Source organism: Anas acuta, chromosome 15, assembly GCF_963932015.1.
Source record: "Anas acuta chromosome 15, bAnaAcu1.1, whole genome shotgun sequence".
Classification (NCBI taxonomy): Eukaryota; Metazoa; Chordata; class Aves; order Anseriformes; family Anatidae; genus Anas; species Anas acuta.
In genome coordinates, this window is record NC_088993.1 from 13,137,856 (window position 1) to 13,160,253 (window position 22,398).

The window sequence follows — 22,398 nt, forward strand, 5'->3', positions numbered from 1 at the left end:
AAGTGAGAGTTGCTTCTGCAGGCGTTCAGATGCTGGCTCTGGATCAGTAATGGCTAATGCTGCCCAGCGCTCTGACTCAGGCACCAAAACACAGGGAAAACTGCGTGAGCTCCACCGCTCCACTCCCCCACCTGCTCAAGGTGCCTGGCTCTGGGCAGTGCCCTGCTGCTCGGGGCAGACTGGATTTTAGCACTGGGTTCCCAGTGAGATCCCCATGTGATGGACTGGGAGGAGAGGAAGCAAAGATCTCAGGACCTCAGCATGCGGCTGCTTTCATTTCCCTTTCACGTGTCTGTGCTGTACGAGTTCTCAGCCTGCTCAGCACTCTCTGGACTCCTCATGGTGTTCCTGCAAGGGGTAATTCCCCATCACAGCTTTGAGTGGGACCTGGTTTGGAGCAGCCCCCTGCACTGGGATAACTCAATGCTCTCTCCCAGCCCTGATGCTTGGTAGTGATGCTCTTCATCCTGCTGAGGTGCACCCTGCTCCACAGGGCAGTTTCTGCAGCCCCATCTCCCTGCTCCAGCCACTTGTTCTGGTCACAGAGTGGAGGACAGGACATTTTGGGGATCCCGTTCCTCCACTCCCAACCTTCCCAGGCCTCTCAGCACACTCAGAGCCCATTTCTGGACCTCGCCAGCAGCAGTGTGGCAGCTGTGATGGGAAGGAGAAGCAGAGTTATCTCAGATGACCCCCCTCAATAACCCAAATCCAAGAAGTCCCTGCAGCTCAGGTGCCTGCCTACCGGGCTGCTGGGGACCACATCTCTTAGCACAGCACCTTTTCAGTGGCAGGTGCCCACAGTGAGCAGAGGAGCTCTGTACACACCAGCTCCTCTCTGGAAATTGTGCTTTTCCCTTTTGACAGAACTAGAAAGCCAAGCTATCCCGACTGGCTGTGCCCATCACAACACAGCCTGTCCCATCCCTGCTCCCCAGCTCCACCAGGGCACAGCACTGGTTTCTCCAGCCCTCCCATCGCCCTGCTGCACTACAGCGGCTAAAGGGGAAGAGTGCAGCTGGAAACTGATGGCAGAGCTGATGTGAAGCAGCAGGACATTAGCAACTTTGGGAGCTCAAGAGCAGTTTGAAAAATATTTTTGTTTCTGTTGGTGAAAATGAATTTGTCCCAGTGGCAATAAGGCTGCTTTTGTTCAGCGGGCTCTTAGCAGTGATTATTGTTGTTTTTCAATTTAAAAACCAGACGGTCTATTTATAAAGTATAGCATGTGGATTGAGATTTTTTTTTGTTTGTTTGTTTTCTTTAACCAAGTCTTTAAGACATGCTCTCTGTTCCACTGATGATAACCCAGGGAAGCAGGAGGGGACCTACAGACCCCTCAGTGAAATGAGAAGCAAAGCTCAGTTCAATCAGCAAGGCTGCAGCAATGCTTTGGAGCATCTGTGGAAGATCCCAGGTGGGAAAGGTGAGGGGCTGTAGCTGGGGAGTGCTCTTGGTGATGGTGGAAGGGCCCTGCACACAGATGCAGAGTCCCTGGGGCACCTATGGCCGCACTGCTGCCTGCCGTGCTCTCCCTTGTCCAAAGTGGAGGCTGATCAGAGCTGCCCGCAGCACCATCTGCAACACGCTGCATGGAGACCAGCAGGAAAGCCAGACTCCGTCTTCGGCCTGGCGCTGCTCCCACGTTGGCAGAGATCTCTGAAAGGTAGCTGGTGCCCATGGTGCTGAGGTAATGGTGAGAAGGAAAGCTGTCCCTGGGGGGCATGAGGGAATCCAGCAGAGCGTTGCTGTAGGTTCTGGATGGGGCTGACAAGCTCTTGCAGGCATAACATGAACATCTCTACACGCTTTGGGCATTGGCCCAGCATTGGCCTGGCAGGGCCCCTTCCCATGCAGAAGCATGGATCACGCTGGCACGCCAGCCCAGGGTGCCAGTCAGCTAGCAGGGTTTGCTTTCTTCTCCCAGTGCAAGGCATTCAGAGTGTCCTGGCTTTGGAAACTTTATCATATAAACTTTGTAAGGTGCAGGTGCCAAACAGCTTGCTGCAGCAGTACTGGAGGCTCTGGTCTGGGTGCTCTCGAATGCTCCCATGTAGATTATAGGCTGCTTTGGCACATCAGAGAGTCGCTTTCCATGCACGGTCTGCCATCACCACCAGGACTGAACAGGAGAGAAAACAGAGTCCTGCTTGCATACGAATGACCCAATTGCCCAACCTTCAGCCCTCCTGTTGACCCAAGCTGCTTGTGGCAGACTTTGCAGCAGACACATCTTCTGCAGGCTGCCTCAAGTCCATGACCAACCCAGCAGCCCCGGCTCTGCTGCCACAGCCATGCTAAGCTTTTGTTCCCCTTCTTACTGCTGCTTATCTCACAGTGCTTCTGTCTCCGTTTCCCCACATAGCCCCTTTTACTCCCACCGTTTAGTTATTTTCTTAATTAAATATAGATTATGGCACTGGGAATAGGGATTATTACTTATTCATAAGCTACTTAGATTTTAAAGTGTGTGCAGAGCAAGGCTTATCACACGTCTGTGTCTGCATCATTACCATGTCAAGGGCCAGGGTGAGCTCGTACGGCTTTACCCATCCCCTGCTCCTCTCCTCTTCCCAAGCTCTCCCCACCCAGAGGAGCTCGCCCATCTCTCCCTTGCCACCCCTTTTCCAGTTGAGACCCGCCAGCCTTTTCCCAAGGAACCAATTTTCACTCCCGAGCTGTTCTGGCCCCCCCATTACGCCTCTGCTTTGCCCCCTCCCTGGGGTTGTTTGCCTCTCCCTCCCGGCGCTTTCCCCAGCCCTCCCACAGCGCTCACAGCTGAAGCTTTCCCATTTCGCCTGCCCCCCACGGAAGAACAGGGGCTTCTTAGGAGGCAGCTCTGCAGGAGGTGCTTTTCTGCACGGTTTTCTAGGAATTTCCTCCTGGTACCCGGGTTTTTGTTGCCTGCAGCCTGCCTCGGGGGGCAGGAGGAGGAGGCAGGGGAAGGTGTTGGCACGCCGGTGGGAGAATGCAGGACAGGAGGGGGTTCTGTGGGTGGGTGCTCCCCAAAAATCTCATAGTTTTGCAGTGTGCACAAACAGAAGGGTCATGAGCTGTTTGCTATACTGTAGGACAAGCACCTGCTTCCCAGGCCCCTTCCTCTGCAGTGGAGCAATTATAACAATAAAACCTCTAACCTGGTTGGAGCACACCAGGGTGGACTCTGGTCTCTGTCTTAGACCAGCTTTTGCTCTCCCCAAATAGTGCCATTAACATCTGATGCTGCAGGGCTTCCCATGGCCCACTGGCGAGCCCCAAAGGGGGAAGGGGGCAGCTCACCACACATCAGCCCTAAAAGAAAGAGAAAACCTTAAATCCCAGGCTCACCTTCCCACCACCAAGGCTGTCCCCAGGGCTGCAGCAGGGTCCCAGCATCTTGCAGCGGGTAAAACCTCTATCCTCTGCTGTCCCCCTGTGTGGTTCTTTCTGACTCTTTTAAGGCCTTCTGCAAAGTCCTGGCTTGATAGCCCCAAGGACTAAAGACCTTTTGTCAACAGAGCAGATGCGAGACAAGCTGCTGCAAGATTTCTCAGAGCAAAATGATCTTGATAAATTGGAGAAATGGCCTGAAATCAATACACTGAAATTCAATAAAGTCAAGTGCAAAGTGTTTCACTTAGGAAGGCGATATCAAAATCGCAGATATAAGATGGGGAAGAACTGGTAAGCCAGCAGGAGAGCGGCCAAGGCTCAGGCAGCAGAGTAGCCCTCAAACTGAGCAGCAGACAATAACCTGATGCTTTAGGAAAGGAAAGAAAAGGCACATCTTGCCCGGAGATGTATTAATAGTTTCGGGTGGAAGACAGCAAGGTAATTTATTTGGCTCTATTCAGCGCTGGTGAGGCATCAGCAGGAGACATATATCTCCGGGTTTGGCCATCGCAACTTCCAGCGATTCAGACAAATTGAGAGAGTTCAGAGAGTTTGGAAAACATGCTCCAGGAAGATGGACTGCAGGTGTTGGGTTTGTGCTCCGGGACAGAAACAGCTGAAGGCAGGAGGATGTGTAACATTCATCCAGCATGGAAGAGGCAGTTATAAAGATGATGGTGATCAATTGGTAGATGGTTGGATAGGATGTAATGGGTTTAAAGTACAGCCAGGAGGTCATGGGTTAGATATCTGGGGAAAGCTTCCTAAGAGTAAGGTTGGCCATGAAATGGTGCAGGCTGTAAAGGGTGCATGGGAGCCCTGTCCCTGGATGGCTTCAAGATCCTAAAGAGCCTACCGGGGTCTAAGACTGGGGGAGAAGTTGGTGATGGGAATGGCTTTGCCATGAGAAATTGGAGATGACTTTGCCATGAACAAGTTGCCCATGGTAACATCTGAGAAGGGTCTGCACCACCCATCCCACTGATGTGCCTGTGGTGATTCTGTGACTGATCGTTCAGAAACCTTTAGTGCCAGGGCACCCTGCCCCAACAGCAGGGCCGAGGGCTGATGGGGTGCTCACATGTGGCTCACGCAGAGGGAGTGACCTGGGGGCACCCCGAGCTCCGGGCAGGGTGGCATGGCCGCTGGTGGGACGTGCCCACCAGGAAGCTCCTCCATCCACATGGGGCTCACCCATGCCTGTGCTTGCAATAAAACAAATCAGAAGCCAAAAACATCCAGCCAGGTGTCTCCAGGGATGCTTTGCTGTTACATCCCTGTGGCTTCACTGAGCTGATTTTCAGCAGTTTGGTGGCTGGCTGCAGCCTGGTGCTCTCCTCCAAATCAATCCCTCTCAGTTGCATTTTTGATCATAATTAATGTTTGCTGTGTAATTACATTGATTTTTAATGTACTCTGAGAGATGAGGGGAATTCAGAGCCTGAATACGTCAGCTGAGCCAAAGGGGAGAGCGGCAGGGGCTGCGGCAGGGATGTGCAAGGCGGGGGGAGCTGCTTAAAAACCCTGGGTTACCCGGGGCTTTGCAGAGCTGCACAGACACAGGGCTGCACGTGGAAATGGTTGAGCTGCTGCTCCTTTTTTTTTTTTTTCCCTGGTCAAAACCCCTCCACTGGCTGGAGGTGCTGTAAGGAGGCAGCCCGTGGAGGGAGCCTTGGCACCCAGCGCTGCCAAAATCCTGAGGATTTAGGTAGCAACACCAGCAACAAGCTTAGGGATCCTGTTACTCTCCCTGGGGGTGCTGGGGCTCTAGGTGTTGTGGTGAAGGAGGTGGGTGTCCAGAGAGGTCTGGGGTGTGAACGTCACCAGCAAAGAAGAAGGAGAAGCCAAATCCCTGGGCTGGGGAGGCATCCGGCACTCCACACACCTACCGGCAGGCATTGGGGCCAAAGAGACAGTGCAAACTCATCATCTGCACATCTCTGAGCTTTCCCCTTGTTAGAAGGGATGTCGCTCAGATTTTTTTTAACGGTGTCTCGTTTTGCATCGCCTGTTAATTACGTGCCCTCTGAGGATCGCTCCTGCCTGAGCAGTTCAGCAGAGGCCACACAGCACCAGCTCGGCATTGCCCAGACGGGAACGCTGTGACAATCGCTGCTGAAAAGCAGCCTTGTCTCACACAGGTGTTATTAAGCAGCCGCAGATGTTATACATTTTTTTCAATTAAAACCCATAAATTAAAAAATAAATAATAATAATAACGAGGCAAGCGCTGCGCTCGGCAGAGACAAAGGAGCCAAGCCGCCAGCAGCATTGTGTGCTGGGCTTGAATCGCCACACCGGGGGGGTGAAAACGCTCAGCTGGCCGAACAATGCGGCGGGCGAACATCTGCGGGGACTTTGTGTGAGAGCGCTGGTGCGCAAAACGTTGGAGTTGTGCATCGGCCAGGGGCTGCGGGCCCTGCTGCTCCCCCCTTCTTGCGGAGGTAGGACCGGGCGTGGAGCCGCGGGCGCTGGCGGCCGCTCCTCGCATTTGGGTGGACGTCGCGGGAATTGGAAATGAGCCCTCTGAGTAGTGCTGCCAGCCCGTTGGTATAACAAGTTGTCTTTGGAGCTGGAGAGGTGCGGTGCACGGAGGTGGCTCTCCGTTCTGTGTGGCGTGCGTGCCCTAAATGCAATTATTTGGCTCCTACCATGTCTGATATTATTATTGTTCTTGCTATCTTTGGTACTTTTATGGCCCCATCACCATAGTAACTGAGCATCTCGAAACCCTGTAAGGAGGGAATAATATTATTCCCAGTGTAGAGTTGGGGGAAGCGAGCAACAGCGAGGCGCAGAGCTGGGGCCATAGGAGGGCTTGGACAGGCCTGACCACGGCCAGGCACTTGGGGACTGTTCTCCAGCTCCTTCCAATGTTAAGCAACCACCCGAACTTTTCCTGGGCACCCTTAGGCCATGTTTCCATTCAATTTTCTTCCTCCCCTCTTGCATTAGCTAGGTAACAACCTCCCAGGTGGAGCTGCTCCCTCCATGGCTCCCCTTCGCTGTCCCTTGCCACCATCCAACGGGCACCCTTGGAGGTGGGGTGGGCATGGGAAGCATTGCTTTGCTTTGCTGATGACCTTCCACTTTGCAGAGGCTATTTGAATGCATCTCAGGCCAGCCCCTGCTCCAACGCATCTTTAAAAGCAGTGTCAGAGGGAGACATGTCAGATTTTCTTCATCCCTGACATATTCCAGACTAATTTCCACCCTGGGGGTTTAGCTGCTTTTCCCGAGAGACAGCTGATAGCGACTCAGAAAGAAGGGCTTGAACCAAGGTCTTCTGCAGCACGGGCAAATGATTCAACAGGTAGGGAAGGGAGGCCAGTGTGGTGGCCAGACCCCTGAGATGGAAGCCCACTGACCTGCTGGGGTTGCTCCCTGCCCGCTCTTCCCACACAGCCGTCCCGGCTCGCGGCGTTGCCATCACGTTCCCTGACACGCCAGCTCCTCGCTGCCTTTCCTGCCTCAGGTCATTCTGGAATAAAACAATCTTCAATTATTCCCTTCTGTTTTTTTCCCTTTTGTGCAATATATCATTTTTTAATTAAAAAAATGCCTCGTGGAAGTGTAACGGGCTATTAAATGTTTTGGTCCATAATTAACATCAAACCCCTGACTTAAAATCTTTATGGATTGAATGAGCTCCATTAGCTGCTACATGAGTAACACAGCACAGTGCTCCGAGGCTCACTGGGTTCAGATCACCCCATTTCCCCTATAAACTAGCTGAGGAAAAGGTCCTCACTGGGGACTCGCTGCTCTAGTCCCCGCAGCCACCACCATGGGGATAAAACCCCCCTGCACCCAGCTTTTTCCCCCCAGGAAAGGAGCTTGGAACTGTGGCAGGATGCAATGCTTGAGGGGAGGTCTCTGTTCTTGCAGCACAAACCCCATGGGCACCATGTTTTTGCTCAGGCTGGAGCCTGTCCAGGTGTAGGGCACCCAACACGTAGGTTTGGGGCTGCCCACCTCCTCCAGTGGTTGTCATTATTGATGCGTGTCACCGGCACATGCTCGCTGCCTTCTGCAGAGGACTTGGTGGTGGAAGAGGTTTGAGTCACCTAGCAATTCTCAGCTTCTGCTCCAGCAAATTAATTCTGTTTCATACCCCTTTGTGCAGCCTTCCAGTGCTGGCTCTCACGGCAGGGACACATCTGCCGGGGCTGCTGGCAGAGTTTGAGTGTTCCCACCTATACTTTAAGGTGGAAATAACACTGGAGCTGCTGGACTGGCCTTTGACACTGCTGGATTATGGATGACCAGCTCTTGTTTGGGCTGATGAATGGAGCTGCCACCTTGCCAATTTATGGCATTATTCCTTCTGGGCATCTCCAGTGGCATGTTCGTTATGGCCGTCAGACACAAATTGACTCACTGCTGTATTCTTGGCTTTCTGAACAAAGCTGGACTTAGGAGATACGGGTGTTCTCATTAGGGTTTCACTGTGTACTTTGCTATTAGCCCGCTCTTGTTATGCAGCTCTGAACTGTCTTTCAGGCTCTGCTTGTATGTGGAATGAGCTGTCAGTCCAAAAAGCTTTGGCTGTGCCTCATAGCCTGGCCACTGCTCAAAAGCCTTATAACAGGGATCAGAAGCAGGCCCTCCCTGAGGTACAAGATGGTCAACGTCCAGTGCTCTTCTAGTTTTCTCTTGATCCTACAATTAATTTTTCCTTTAAGTAAAGGAAGCTTGGCCCACCTGGGACAGGATCCCGCTGGGTTCTGCAGTGCCACACTGGCACGGTGGCTGGCCATCCTCGGTGACCCCTCTTCTCCTTCCAGCCCAGGAGAGCCCAAGGATGAAGGCCAGGCTCTAGCACTGCAGAGGAGACCTCATCTCCCCTGCGAGGGCAGCCTGGGACAGCACCGCCCTGCAAACACGAACAAGAGCGACTTGCTGCCATCATGCCCAGCAGCCACAGGCACAACTAGGGCAATCGGCAACCTGGGAAAAGAAAAGCTGAAGCAAGCTCGGCACCAGGGGCTACGTTAAAATTAGTCCAAGCCCCAGTGCGCTCCCATTGTGGTGTGGGAGGAAGCTGGGAGCATCTCACCCCAGGCAGGGCTCACCTGTCCCACAGCATCCCGGGTAGAACCAGGGGGCTGATTTAATAAGCTGGGTATTAATTGCATCCCAAAGCCCCCTCCTTGAGGCTGATGCTGGGCACTGAGGCTGAAAATAAATCACTTTACAGGGTTTTCATCTTTTCGCTGTTGTTGTTTTTATTTCTTATTTTTCTTCATTCTTTTGATTCTCATCTCAGATGTACTAAACTTTAAGTGAGCAGAAGTTGGGATACACAGCAGGGGGGAAGCAAGCAGGGAGTCTTCTGCTCTCCTGCACTTCACCAGCCCCTCTTCCCAGCTCTGAAGGTCAGCAGCAAGGTTTGCTTCACATAGCCGAGAGCCTGCAGAGAAAACAAAGGCAGGTGAGGGTCCAGCTCCTCTGCTTCCATCCCTGCCCAGGGGTGGCATAAACTCACAGAGGCACCGCTTCAATCAGGAGAGCTTCTGCTGAGTCAGCTCCTTTGGAAACTTGGCCTTTCCGAGAGACCGCAGCTCTCAGAAACCCCGGCCAAGATTTTATGGGTAAATATAAAATGAATTAGGAGGCAGGTTTTAAAATAAAGGATTGCTTTTGGAATCCGGGGGGTAATAATAATTTCTCCCCAGAACACAGCATCTCTCAGTCTTCAGCCAGCGGTGCGCACTCAGCACCGCAGCGCTGCCGCTGGAAGCAGCTCGAGCAGCGCTGCTCCCAGACACGTGGCTGCCTGGTTTTTCCTTCTTCTTGCCTCTCCGGTGGCAAGAATCCTCTGAGCCGGTTCAAAAACATCTCAGGGCAAGTCTGTTTGCTCAGAAAGCTGTGGTTCAACTCCACCTAATTGTTTGGAGGGGAGAGCTCGATCGCATTGATGTTTTGAGCAAGGAGGTTATCAAGCAGGTGCTGTTTGGACGGTGTTATTTTGGCTTGTCTGTGTGGTGTGGCTGGGTGCTCGGCTCCGTCTTGCAACAGGGTGACTGAAATAGAAGGAGGGGAAAAAATCCATTTTGAAACATTTCTTTACTGCAAGGAAATAACCCAAAATGTTGACTTGTGCCCCCACAAAAATCAATTGTTGCTGTCTTGGAAGTTCTTACAAGCCGAGGTGGCTGGGATTCACCCACCCAGTGGTAGCAATTGCTGCAGAACGACCTCACTTTGGGCCACCCAGTAGCACCAAACCTCCTGTTTATCTCACCATAGGACATGCAGAGGATGCAGTCCTGCCCCAGCACGTCGGCCTCTTCCCATGGTGATCCCAAGAGGTGTTTGCCAACCTGTCCCAAACCTGTGGGTGACAGCCCCCCTCTAGCTCCCAGGTGAACCACTGCCATGCTCTGCCAAGCCTTGGCCTCGCCGCTTTTGTCCCGGTGTCTAACCTGATTTCTCTCGCTGTAATTTAAGCCGATTATTTCTTGTCCTGTCCACCACGAACATAAAGAACAGATTATTCTCTTCCTCTTGGCAGCCGCCTTTTAAGCACTTGAAGACTGTTATCACATCTCTTCTTCCATCATCTCTTTTAGGCTAAATAACCCAGTTCTTTCAATCTTTCTTTGTAGGTCATGTCTCCTAGACCTCTGATCATTCTCAGTGTTTCCCCCGTGCTGTCTGCAGCAGCGCTGCCTCCCTTTTGATATGAGCTCAGACCCTGCTCCAGCACAGACCTCACCAGCTCTGAACGGGACAGAAAGATGATCTAGAGAGCCTTGTAGGCTGCGCTGCTGCTCGCACACCCCAGGCACTGTCTGCCTCTTGATGTGACACTGATAACTCACACCCAGCCCTAACCCAATATAATTCCTAGACCTTTTTCTGAGGCTTTGCCACCAATCACCAGTAGACCTGGTGGCTCCCATGGGGTTTGGAGGTGAACTGAAAATGGCAGCAGTGAAGTGTCCCGAGTGTAGGTTGTGTCTTGTCAGTCTCCTCCCAGTCCTCATTTTGGTGGGTTCATGTACTCGAAGTACACCCTCGGTCAGGCTTTTGACAAGGCTGTGTAATACATGGGTTGGATGCCATTTGGTCTGTGCTGAAGAGGGCTTTTCAATGATCCTTTAAGTTGCTGGCTCCCATTGCCTCTTAAGTTTTTAGTGTTTTATCTCTTTCATGCACATCATTTCACAGTCTAAGACACATTTGTGTTTAACACTGGATAATCATCATTTCATGGAAAAAAAAAAAAAGGAAAGGAAAGGAAAAAAAGACGAGAATTAGTAATTTTCTGCAGTCCGCAGGGTACTGAAAAGCAGACCAGCATGGCCTGGCCCCACCCCTAGGAGCTAGGCATTTTTCCATGCCTAGATTTTTTTCTGTTAAAAACTGGAGGTTTCTGTCCAGAAGGACTTACTGGTGGAAAGCTGAAGGCTGGCTCCTGGGGCTCAGATCTAAAGGGACTTGATGCATCCTGGGGGAAGCGCTTCCACCACCCCGCCGTGGAGTAAGCCTCTTGCTCCCAATGAACATTTGTCATTTACTCGAAGTGGAGAAGCCCCAGCCCCAGAGGTGCTGCTGCTCAGGGAGACCCAGGGAGGGGGCAAAGGAAACCCCCATGTTCCAGGTGAGCCTCTGAGCCTGGACCAGAACTGACCACTCTGCCTTTCCTCCTGCCTCTCCTCCTCCCCAGGGGCTACCCCAGCACCAGCCTTGTTCTCGTGCCTGCAGCAGCTCTGGAAATCCCAGCCATGGGCAAGGTCTCAAGGGGAACAAAATGCAGGTCACTGCTGGGACAGACTCTGCAGGCGAGGCAGCGCACACAAAAGTACTCGGGCTCTGATAGTAATTAATGTGGACATTGCTGGTAATGGCAGAGCTGGTGCTTTAAGTGCACAGAGGCAGGAAATGAACCCCCATCAATTTTTAAGATGTTGGCTGTTTCCTGTAGAGACAGGAGCTGCTGGACCTCGGTATTCCTTGGGCAGCCCCTGCCCAGCAGCTGGCAGAGGGGTGAATCGCTGTCCTCCTGCTCTGTGGGATAGACCTGCCCCATTGCCTGCAGGAGAGAGCCTTGGAAAGCTACAAATTCACCTTTAGAGCATGTACTAGCAATGCCCTGGGTTACAGTGGGGCCTTCAGCCACTCAATCAGGTGTGCGTGCATGAGGATAGACGAGGCTCGCTCTGCTGCTGCTTGCAGTTACTCAATAGATGCTTGCAACGGGTCCCAGCTTGGCAAAACATGCTCAGCTGTGTGTGAGATCATTTCCACACCAAGCCCTTCCCACGCAGAGGAAGAATTCCTTTTTGGCTGGGACCTGAGGGGGATCCCCATTGTTTGGGAAACTGCCCTGTTCCCACTGAGACCCAGGAGTCTTTTGTCCCCGGTTCCCACGGGGTCAGGACAGAGACTGTCGCAGAGCGGGTGTTTTTATGAACTGTCTGCTCTCTCCCTTTGCAGTTCTAATTACACTGTATATTTTGGAAATAAAAATGTCCTTTTCGATAATATCAGGCAGGAAGGCTCTCCAGCATTTCCAAGTGCAGAGAGGGGGAGAGACGAGTGATCAAAGGCAGGCTGTAATGAGCTGTGAGAGGCAAGCCCAAGGTCGCTGGGGGCAGAGGGGCCATCAGGATGCTCGGCCAGCTCCCAGCTCCTGCACCTTCCCCCATCCTCATCATTTGGGAATGCACACCCCAAACACACAGTGCTGGAGAGACAGCTGTCCCACAGGCACCGTGGTTTAAATGTACACAACAGAGGGCAGAAATGTTTGCATTACTTTACAGATGGGACAGGCACTCACCACAGCCAAATCCCAAGGGGAAGGCATCCAGTTGCTGTCAAAGAGCTGGAAGCAGTGCAGGAGCCATCGGCTGGGAGAGGCACGGTCTTTGCAGCAAACAGAGATCTAGGGCACTGATAAGTGTAAATCTAGGGCAGAGATCTAGATAATCAAGGAACAGAGAGCCAGGATGTGGGCACGGAGCTGAGATGTAGGGCACGGAGGAACAGAGATGATGGCAGTTGAGGAGCCACGATGTAGGTAAGCAAGAAGCAGAGCTCGAGGGCATGGAGGAGCAGAGGGCTAGGTGACCAAGGAGCTAGGATCTAGGGCATCAAGAAGGGCTGTTTTAGGGCATAGAAGAGCAGAGATCTGGGGCACTGAGGAGCGGGACATTATCTGACAGGCATGCTGCCAGCACCACTCCCAGGCTCACAGCCTGATGCCAAGTGTTGTGCAGGAAGGTGGAGGTGGGAGTGATGCCCAGCCCCATGCTGGGAGCAGCCCTGCCCAACCTTTCACAGCCCAGGGGAGAAGAGGACAAATCTCCATGAGAAACCCCACAGCATGCAGTGAGCTCATGGGTTGCTCACGACAGCTGAGCCACGACTGGAAGCGCAGGATGCTCCAAAGGGGACCACGAAGTCACTTCAGCCCGTGGGAAGGAGCCTGCCTCCACATCACCAGCAGCAGTAAACACGATCCATCTGAAAAATAGAGTCACGTTAACAGTTATTGATCTATAACTTTTAACCAATTTCTTTTTTACAATATTGGATTGAGTCCTAATTTTAGCTTTTTATGTTCAGCACTAGGCAAACTCCATTCCATCAGCAAAAAACAGCCCCTATGGGCCAATCTGCATCTTCCATTGAGCTGAATGATAGAGGGCTGGAACAATATTTTTCGACAGATCAGTTCCTGTTCAGGGTAGCAGTGGCCATTATGCAAATCAAGCTATAAGAAGTTTAAAAGTCTGGAACCATCATATTTCTTTATTTCATTAACATCAATGCGAGCGGGAGAGTTAATACGACAGAATGAGCCCATTCCAGGGCTTACACAAAACGCTGCCCCTATCAGTTAACAAGATTGGTGATTTCCCCTCATGGGTGCTCCCAGCAGCTGCGCTGGGGGCACCGAGGCTTTCCTGGCAGCACAGCTGAGCGTGGGGTGGGTGACAAATGTCTCCGGGCAGATCTGTGAGCAGGAATCCTCTGCCTGAGCTGGCAGATGGCTGGGAAGGCCCCGCTCGGTACAGCGGGGGGGAGCCAGGATGCTGGGGGACACGCAAGGCATCACTTGCAAGGGCCCTATTTCCCCCTGGGGATTTTGCTTTTTGCTCCCAAGAGAAGCTGCACAAAATCTCATACGTGGTGTCTTCAGCCCCTAATTCAATACAATGGCCAGGAGAAGTTGTCTGGGCAGAGACGGGTTGCATGCAGACTGGATTGGGATTTACAGCAGGCATGGAGCACAGAGAGAGCGGTGGTAACCTCAGCTCCCCCCTGGTGCTGGATGCACACATTCTCCCAGCACAGCAGTGATATAAGGAGCTGAGGTCTGATACAACACAGGCATTGATGTTACCAAGTGCAGAGACTTGTGCTTCAGCACATGCCATGATGCCCTGGCAGTGACCATCCCTCCTCCTCCTCCATCACATCAGTGTTGTGTCAGCACCACAGGCATAAACCTTCACAGTCCTGTGCATCCCTCACCTCCACTCCAACAAAGCACATCCAGAAACTAAAACAGCAGTTCAGAAAGATGCACACCCCTCTTTGTGGCCCCATTTGGCTGAGGGTGTTAGCAGCCAGCTCCTCTTTACACATTAGGAAGATAAGGTACAGTGCAAGGAAATTATGGGATCCCGAGGCTCAGCCCTTGCATTCATGCCTTAGGAAGGGAGGTGGTGATACCTGGCTAGCCAAAAAAAGTCAACCCAATCTATGTGGTCCAGCAAGCCTGCGAAAAGCTGCCTCCCTTTACCCAGGCGTACACCCTTTTCCAGCCAAATAACTCCCAGAAAAAGTCACAGACATATGCACACACACATACACGTACGTATTTGCAGAGATCTGGACAATAAAGATCACAGCATGCCATGCTAATGGATCCCAGCACTGTAATAGCTCCATTACAAATGGCAACGTCTTTGTGCATTACTGCTAAAGACTCTACCTTTTAGCGTTGAAACTTTTAATTGATTTTAAAATACACAATCAATCACAGTTAATCAAGGAATCATGAAGAAGCTATTGTACACAAATACACAAAGACAGCATATAAACCACAATTAATGACCACTTAAACAACAGTAGGAATGAAAATAGGATTATTTATTAGTGTTCATGAACAGTAATGGATGAAGTAATGAAGCAGTAACATGGGGGTGTGCTGGAAGCCAAAGTTTGCAATATTTTACACCAAGTGGTCATAAGCAACTTTTCCATGGGCAGGTCAATGACACAATGGCTCTCTCCCCATAACCAATGCAGCTGGACAACTTTGGCCTTAATTTTCAGGAGAGTGATTAAAATGCAGCCACCTTACCCCATCCCCGAGCTGAGGACAGTGAGCTGGGGCAATGCAAAGGAGGTGACTTGCTTGGAGGCTCTCAGATCTCCCCTTGGCCACAGCTCCAGGTGGTCTGACCAGGATTTAGCATGAAAGACTATTTGGCCTAAGCTGGCTTTATTCACACCCACGTGGCAAGCCCAGAGCCGTGCCCTCCCGAGGCACAGACACCACCCAACCTGCTCCTGCAGGCACACCCGCTTTGTGCCCAGCTGCACACATGGCCACCATTTTGCAAACACTCCAAATTGCTTCACCTGCCATGCAAATGCATTCTTGCATCAGCATCAGAAACCCCAGACACTTCAGCACACATCCACAAAGCCACCCATGAGGATGCAAACATACACTGCCCCCCAGGGACAGGCACAGGCAAGGGAGCACAGCCAGCAAGAGGTGGCAGGTCCTGCTGTCCCCTACAGAAGGATGCTCATCTTGCTGCCATTCACTCAAAATTTGCAGCTTTGCACCAGATTAATTTAATTCCTCTAAATTAAAAAGCAGGACCCCACTCCCAGCTGCCTAGTGCAAAGGAGAGGCCACGATGGAGTGATCTCGGGGAAGGAGAAAGGGGTAGTGCAGAGGAAACCTCACCCCATCGCACTGTTCCTTAGAAGACAAGTGCCATCTAACCCCAAAACTTGTCCTGGGAAGAAGTACGGGAACACACTGGGAGTGCAGGCATTTCTGTAGCGAGACAGAGGTGGCAAGCTTGACCAGCTTTCAGCACAAGGTATTAGCTCCTAGTATTCATACCTCAACCCACAGCCTTATTGCACTGCTGAAACTTAGTGTTGAAGGCCTCTGAAGGTGCTGATGGCAGATCAGACCCATAAACACATTTTTCTTGGTGTTTCATTGCAGGGCTGAGGGTGCTGCAGCCCCTTGCTCCAAGCCCAGCCCGCCAGCAGCTCCCCTCCCCGCTCACACAGATCAGCACCTTCCTCTCCTTCATCGTCTCTTTTATTGGCTTGCAAGTTAGCCCCGGGATGTTTTATCACACCACAGCACATAATACAAATGAAAAACAAAGGGGAAAAGTTTGAATCTTTTTTTTTTTTTTTAATATATTCATCCCTGTGCAGGGAACAATGATCCATCTGATTAAATCTGCATGCTGGAGTTTATTAAACCGGGTTGGCCTCTCGCTTTCTCTCTCCTTTAGGCATGGACAAGCTCATTAAAATGAACACGCTCCGCTCCCTCCCCATGGCAATCCCGCTTCTCCCTGCCTGTGCTGCTGCTATCTTGTAGGCATCACCAGGAGCTGATGAACAGGGCTCTGCAGCTCAGCAGCAGAGCCTTGGTGTGACTTTTTGGCAAAGGGCAGGAGATGCTTTCAGATTACACCAGGGCCTCTTGGCTACTGTGAGCATGCAAACAAGGTGTAGGACAAAGGCTATTAAAAAACAGAGGCAAGGGAGCTAGGTGGTGGGGGGGCAGGGACTGAGCACCCCACTCCAGCCCTGATGTGCCATTTACCCCTTCAGGGGCTTTTTCTCATCTGTAAAGTGGGTCTGATGGGCACTGCTCCTCCCATCAGAATAATTAATGGGTGTAAAGTGCTTTGAATAAAGCACTAAGAATAAACTTATCAATAATGCCAAGGTGATGGGTGGGTGTAAAAGACTCTCCTCACTGTTGGAGGCACCTGGGACCAGGTCCCTACAGGGGCTTCTTAGCCCGCTGGCAGCCACCTGCCCTGCAGCCCAGCTCTCCTTGGGACACCCCAGGAGGTCCCCTGCCCCCCAGCCACCCTCCCTCCTGGCATTTCCAGCAGGCCAACATTTTCTGCACCTCCTCCTCCTCCTCGGCAGCCCTGTAGATGCAACCTAAGTCTGTTACACCCCGGCAATAACAGTGGCTTAGGGCATATAATCCCTCCTTTACTTGACTTTGGGTTATTTTGAGCAGGAGATTAAAGGAGATTATCTGCATCACCTGAGATGCTGCACTTTCTATCTCTACCCCCTTCCCTCCATCCCTGGGGCTCACCCAGGCAGCAGAAACCCTTCTTCCTTCCCCCATCTTCCCGTCTCAGGGCATCTGTATGGCCACAGAGCACTGTCACATGGTGATCCCTCATCACCAGCCTCTTTTTGTGGTCCTCACCCAGCCACCACATAGCATCCTGCATGCCCAGGTCCTGGGCTGGGCCTGGGGATGCCCCTTCAACACAGGGAAGGGAAGGCAGGACACCCCAGCACGCTGTGGCACTAACTGGGATCAGCTCCTCAAGGCTTCTCCTTGTGGAGGAGGTGGTGGGAGGCTAAAATGCCCCTTTGGGCACTAGGAGATTGCAGAACAGACCACTGGGTTCAACAGCAGCCACTCATCTCCACATTCAGAGAACAGAGACAGGCTCCCTGCTTGCCATATCTCACACCATAAAAACCTCTGAAGTTGGTGTTTCTTGCCCAACAAGGAATCCCCATCCCTGAGCAGCACCAGTCTCAGGCATCACCTGGCCAAGGCAGCGAACTCCTTCCCATGTTTTGGGGACCGCATGCTGCTCTCCAGCTCACTTCAGCTTGGATTTAGCAAAGCACTCAAGTGCTGGTTTGAATTCCTCCCAAAGCCTTGCTGAAATCAGCAGCTTTGATGAATCAAGGCCTAAACCAGCAGAGCTGCTAGCAGTGACCAAGACAGTCAATTATCTCTCCTATCCAAGGGAAAGGGAGGGATGCTTTAGCATCCTGGGGGTGGGGAGCAGCTACCAAGCAGCAATAGTTCTCCTGGAAAGCAAACACCCACACGTGGCATCCCACCGAGACACGTGTGACCCATGCTCACGCTCATGGCACGCTCACACCTTCATGGGCTGTTTTTCCTCATTTCAGACTACACCAGGCTAGAATCCATCTGCCACCCTGGAAATTAATAGCAATCATTAAACAAAAAGAGCTGGCAAAAAGAAGCCCGAGGTGAAAAGCAGCTATTTCTGCCAGAAAAAAAATTAAAACTATTTAGACATACAGAAAGTCATTTATTACTGTGAAGTCCTCCCTCCACCTGGGGTTTAAATCTCATTACAGTTTGTCCAAAACAGATGTTACCCTTTTAGCAGTAGATTATTAACGATAAACTCAATTCCTCCAGAGATGGTGGGTGTTCTGGGTTCACTTGTTTTTTCAACTTGGGTAACCTCTGCATGAAATGTTTATGAAAAGGACAGGCAATCCGAGTCCTGGCACCGTTCCCTGCTTCTATTGTTTGGGCCCTCTGAAGTTTTCCATTCCACTCTCCACATCTTTTGTGGGCCTGTGAAAGAGAAGGGAAAACACAGGGGCCCAGATGGTGACCGCAGACGCTTTTGAGGATCAGGTATGACGTTGAGGAAGGGCTTTCATGTACCACAAAACCATGCCAATGCACGGACACCTCCTGCTGCTGCCCTTCCCCAGCAACCTGGCATTAACCATGATCAAACAAAAGCAGGACCTCTTGGATGGACCCTGGCGTGTACACAACCCATTTTTACAAACTTCTCTGCCACTTGGTTGGGTTTTAGGCCTGCTGGCACCATGCAGGAGCCCCAGTGGTCCTCATCTGTGGCTGAGCATCCCCCATGGACAGAGGTGGGCTCTGCTTATTCCCACGAGGGAGGGGGCACATTTCAGTAGGAGAGCAGCTGACGCCCAGTTTAACCAGCTAAGCCCACGGTATAGCTGTATCCTTGTTCTGTTTAGATCTAACATAACAAAGATACCAGCTCAGGAACCTAGAAGCCCCATTAACCATGCTGTAAACACGATCAGATGAAACATTAATATCAGCTCCACACGAATACGGCCATCTGGCTGCCCAGCCATCTTCCTGACCACTTCGGGTAGGAGGAATTGCATTCCTAGCACTCTCCAGAGACCCTGTTAAATAGATATTCTCATGATGCCTCTCACAGCACGCCTGGGAAGCTGGCAGGTGCCAGCTATTTTTCCACTATTGACGGTGAAGTCAGTGCCAGCATCCCAGGGCTCCCTCAGAAAACACTTTTTGTGACCCATGCTTTTTTTTTTTTTGTGACCCATATCCACCTCCCTGAAGGTGCGGGGTATCCCTGGGATGAGCCCATTGCCTGTCTGCTTGAGTTGTGCCAAAGGCATGGCTGAGTAACTGCATGGGCTGTGCTGGAGGAAGGAAAAGACTCTTATAGATGAACTTAACTGCTTTCAGCTGCCTCAGACTGAGCCATAACGTGGATGACAACACCATGCCTCTAAGCCATTCCTGTCCCCTGGTAGCACCGATTCCAGCCTGTAATCCCACCCACAGCATGTGCACATCCAAGTGCAACATCTGGTAGCAGTGCCCTGGAGTCACAGGCTGTTCTAGAGCTATTGTATTTGCTCCAGAACAGGATGTATTCGTGGTCTGCTAGGGATTCCTGGCCAAAGGGAGCATTGTGTGAAATTTTTAGCAGGGGATTGAGTGTGTATTTCCACCACTGAAGCATTGTAGACCTGCAGCCAGTTACAATATTGTCTAAAAACAAAACATCTGTTCAGGTTAGGAGGTGAGGAGACAGGCAGGGCTCGAAATCTCACATAGGACCTATTTTGACCTAGGGAAGGAGAAGAGGGCCCCTGCTCCCAGAGCCCCCAGAGCCAACAAACCCAAACTCCTCCATGTGCAGCAGCAGGGCCACACTGGGTAAGATGTGCGTGGAAAGTGATCACGCTTGGTTTTCTCTGCAATGCTGTTACCCTGAATAAACATTACATTGGATTTGGAGAGCTGCCCAGATGATCATTAACCTTCTCCTGGCCCGTGACAGGAAGCCAGCCTGCAGCACTGAGCTAAAATTAGGCCTGTAGGGCACTGGGTCTTGCCAGATATTGCTATATCTGGGCACAACCCCCCTCCAAAAACAGCCAGAGGAGCCCTAGGCTGGGCTCCTTGGCTGCGGAGAAGTGGATCATTAAATCACAGAATAATTTGGGGTGGAAGAGACATCTGGAAAGCTTCTCCAGCACCATCAGGAGAAGCAGAACCAACTCGAAAGGTGAACAAGAGGTTAGCAGATGTGTTTGCTTACAGCAAGCCATGGCAATCCCTGGGTGCAGAAGAACACTTACAGATGGAAAGGTGAGGTCCCACTTACCTACCAGGGGATTATGGCAATGGCCTGCCCTGAAGTCCTGCATGTTTTCATGTCCATCTGCCAATATGCAGTAGTACAATCCACCCAGAAACTGCCACTGAGCTCAGCACTGCCCAAACACCCACAGCCTCTTGCTCAAGGCTCCCTCACGGGGAAAGGGAAGGACAGAGAGGGAAAAGTGCTTCTGAAAGCAAGACCCTACAACCAAAAATATCAGAGCAAACAAAACACTGTGCTATAGCATAAAAGGGCAAGCTGTAGTACTTGCACCTCTAAAAGAGATTTCTTACAAGCTAATCATTTCATGGATTCACCACCAGACTTAATTCCATACAGAAGTGGCTATTCCTGCCTGGGATGCAAAGGGTTATGCAGGCTTCCTGGAATAATACATTAACAAAAGAAAGCAGTAAAACCCCCTTTCAAATAGCACTGAGGATCTGAGCGGGGATGACAATGCAGAGACAAGGCTCAGCTCAGTTTGTCAGCGCTGAGGAACACCAGCAGCTTTGCTTCCAGCACGGGGCGGTTCCCTCCATTGTATCAGTGCTGGAAAAAACACTTTGATCTTCAGCAGTATTTACTGGGGGGGGGAAAAGGGAGTCCTGCTTCTGCACCAGACCTCTGCTTTCCCCCAGCCTAACGTGGCCATGACTATCCCATAATGAAGCTGTGATTCAGGCTGATTATCTCTAAGGAAGAGCACCACGAAGTAAATACTAGAGAGGCTCTCATGGAAACACACTTTTCTTATTACTACTGTTCTACCTGATTAGAGCTCTCAGTTCTCCACATCCCCGAAAATCTTTGTCCTCTTCACCTCCCTCTAACTCTTCCCCTCTAATTGCACTCCTCAGCTCTTTGAGGGCTCAGCTGCACCGTCACAGGCTGGAGCTGACATTTTGTCCGCTCGTGCTGATATTTCAGAAAGCTGGTTTAATGCACAGGTAACCAGCTGGGCTTAAGAGGTTGTTCACCAGGAAGATCATTTATGCATTTACTTAAACTCAGCAGAGAATTTTGCTCAGTGGCCCACAGCAGCACGAGATAGGGTTGTCATCTCAATAGACCCTGGATGCTAAGCAGCCTGAGACAGATGTAAATGACTTCAGACTGCAGCTGAAGGAAAAGCAGAATATCTGTATTTTCTGAAGTCCCTTTTCTGAAGTCCCCAGAGCTGACCTAGCTTGCAAACATTATTTTAATCCACAATGTATTTCACCATAGAACAAAAAAGGGTGCCTAGAAATGTTTACATGAACAGGCTCCTTTTGACCATTCCCAAATTGCAGTGCTGGCCTCAGCATGGCCAGTGGAGAAGGTGAAGGAATGATAGCTCTGAACTGTGGCTCTCATCAGACTCCACATCACCCACAGCTTACAGCTAAATTGGCCTGAAATCAAGTATTGCGATGGAAGCTTTCAAGAAAGACCACTGTTTTTCAGCCAAGGGTTTAATTTTGCAGAAATCACATTTTCCACCAGAAATCCATTTTGCTGAGGAATTCCACACACAACCAGCTGCAGAACAAGCTGTCCCCTGTAGCAGTCCGTGTCAGGCAGCAGCAGGAGCTGGCTTCCCAAAGGAAAGGCACAGCAGGAACTGGGGTGAGCCCAGCAGAGGGGGTTCCTTCCCCAGCCACGGTTACATGGACACAGCAGGCAGGGAAGGTGCTGGTAACAAGGTCCATTGATATCCATGAGAAAGACAAGAGATGAACCAAGTAGGGCCCATCCAAAGAGTGCAGCCAGGAGCAGAAGGAGATGGGGTGAGACACAGCACCAGGCACCAGTTATAATCCAGTCAGGAGCCACCTACCACAAAGGCTTGAGGTCTATCCTAGAGACAGGACCAGGAGCAGGACTGGAGACAGGCAGAAAGCAGCCAAATGGCCAGGGCTAAGCTTAAATGGAGCTCCTGAGGCCATGGGAAGAGGGTGGAGGTGGAGGCTCCAGGTGAGGCTGGTCAGGACCATTAAGGCCTTATCAGTGCCTTCAGGGCCTTAGCACCCTATAACACCCATAAGTGTCAATACAACTGTCAGTAATGCCCCTGTATAGACACCACGTGTGTGATTTCTGTTTGTTTCTCCCTACCTATGCTCAGAAAGTACTCTCTTCATCACCCTTCCCACCTGGCTACTCGCCATCTACTCGCAAGGTCTCAGTAGGAGCTGTCCTGCACACCGTGCTGGGCACCTGTCTCTCAGCCCACTTTTACCTCTTTGCTTCTTTCCTTCTTCATCTCTCTTCAAAACTCAGTGGAAAACCTCCCTCTTCTCCTTTGCTGATTGTTTCTTAAATAATAAATACCAGCAGGAGAGTAGAATTGACTGGAGAGCTCTATTATCTAACTCTGCGAGTTATTTGAGAATAAGGCTGGGATGCACAAAGTGCTGCCTAAACCCTATCTGTGGAGACAATATTAGCACTGGGATCTCTGGATGGGAAACGAACTTGGGTTTTACAGGGCTGGGCATTTTTATTATTCAGCATGGTAGTGATGCTAACCAACACGGCCCAGATGGAGGCGTGTAGCAAACACCAGGAATACGAATGAGCAGAAAACCTGCCT

At 51.2% G+C, this 22,398-nt stretch overlaps 1 protein-coding gene and 1 long non-coding RNA gene across 6 annotated transcripts in view; one reads left to right on the forward strand and one right to left on the reverse strand.

Moving 5' to 3' along the window:
* Positions 1-22,398, forward strand: part of ELFN1 (extracellular leucine rich repeat and fibronectin type III domain containing 1) — a 98,004-nt gene that overhangs the window by 67,605 nt on the left and 8,001 nt on the right. The gene's annotated exons all lie outside the window — the stretch shown is intronic.
* LOC137864885 (uncharacterized) lies at positions 8,905-21,860 on the reverse strand. The gene is made up of 3 exons (XR_011101677.1): positions 21,643-21,860; positions 9,801-12,849; positions 8,905-9,398 (listed from the first exon to the last, which is right to left on the reverse strand). It is a non-coding gene; the product is annotated as an uncharacterized lncRNA (long non-coding RNA).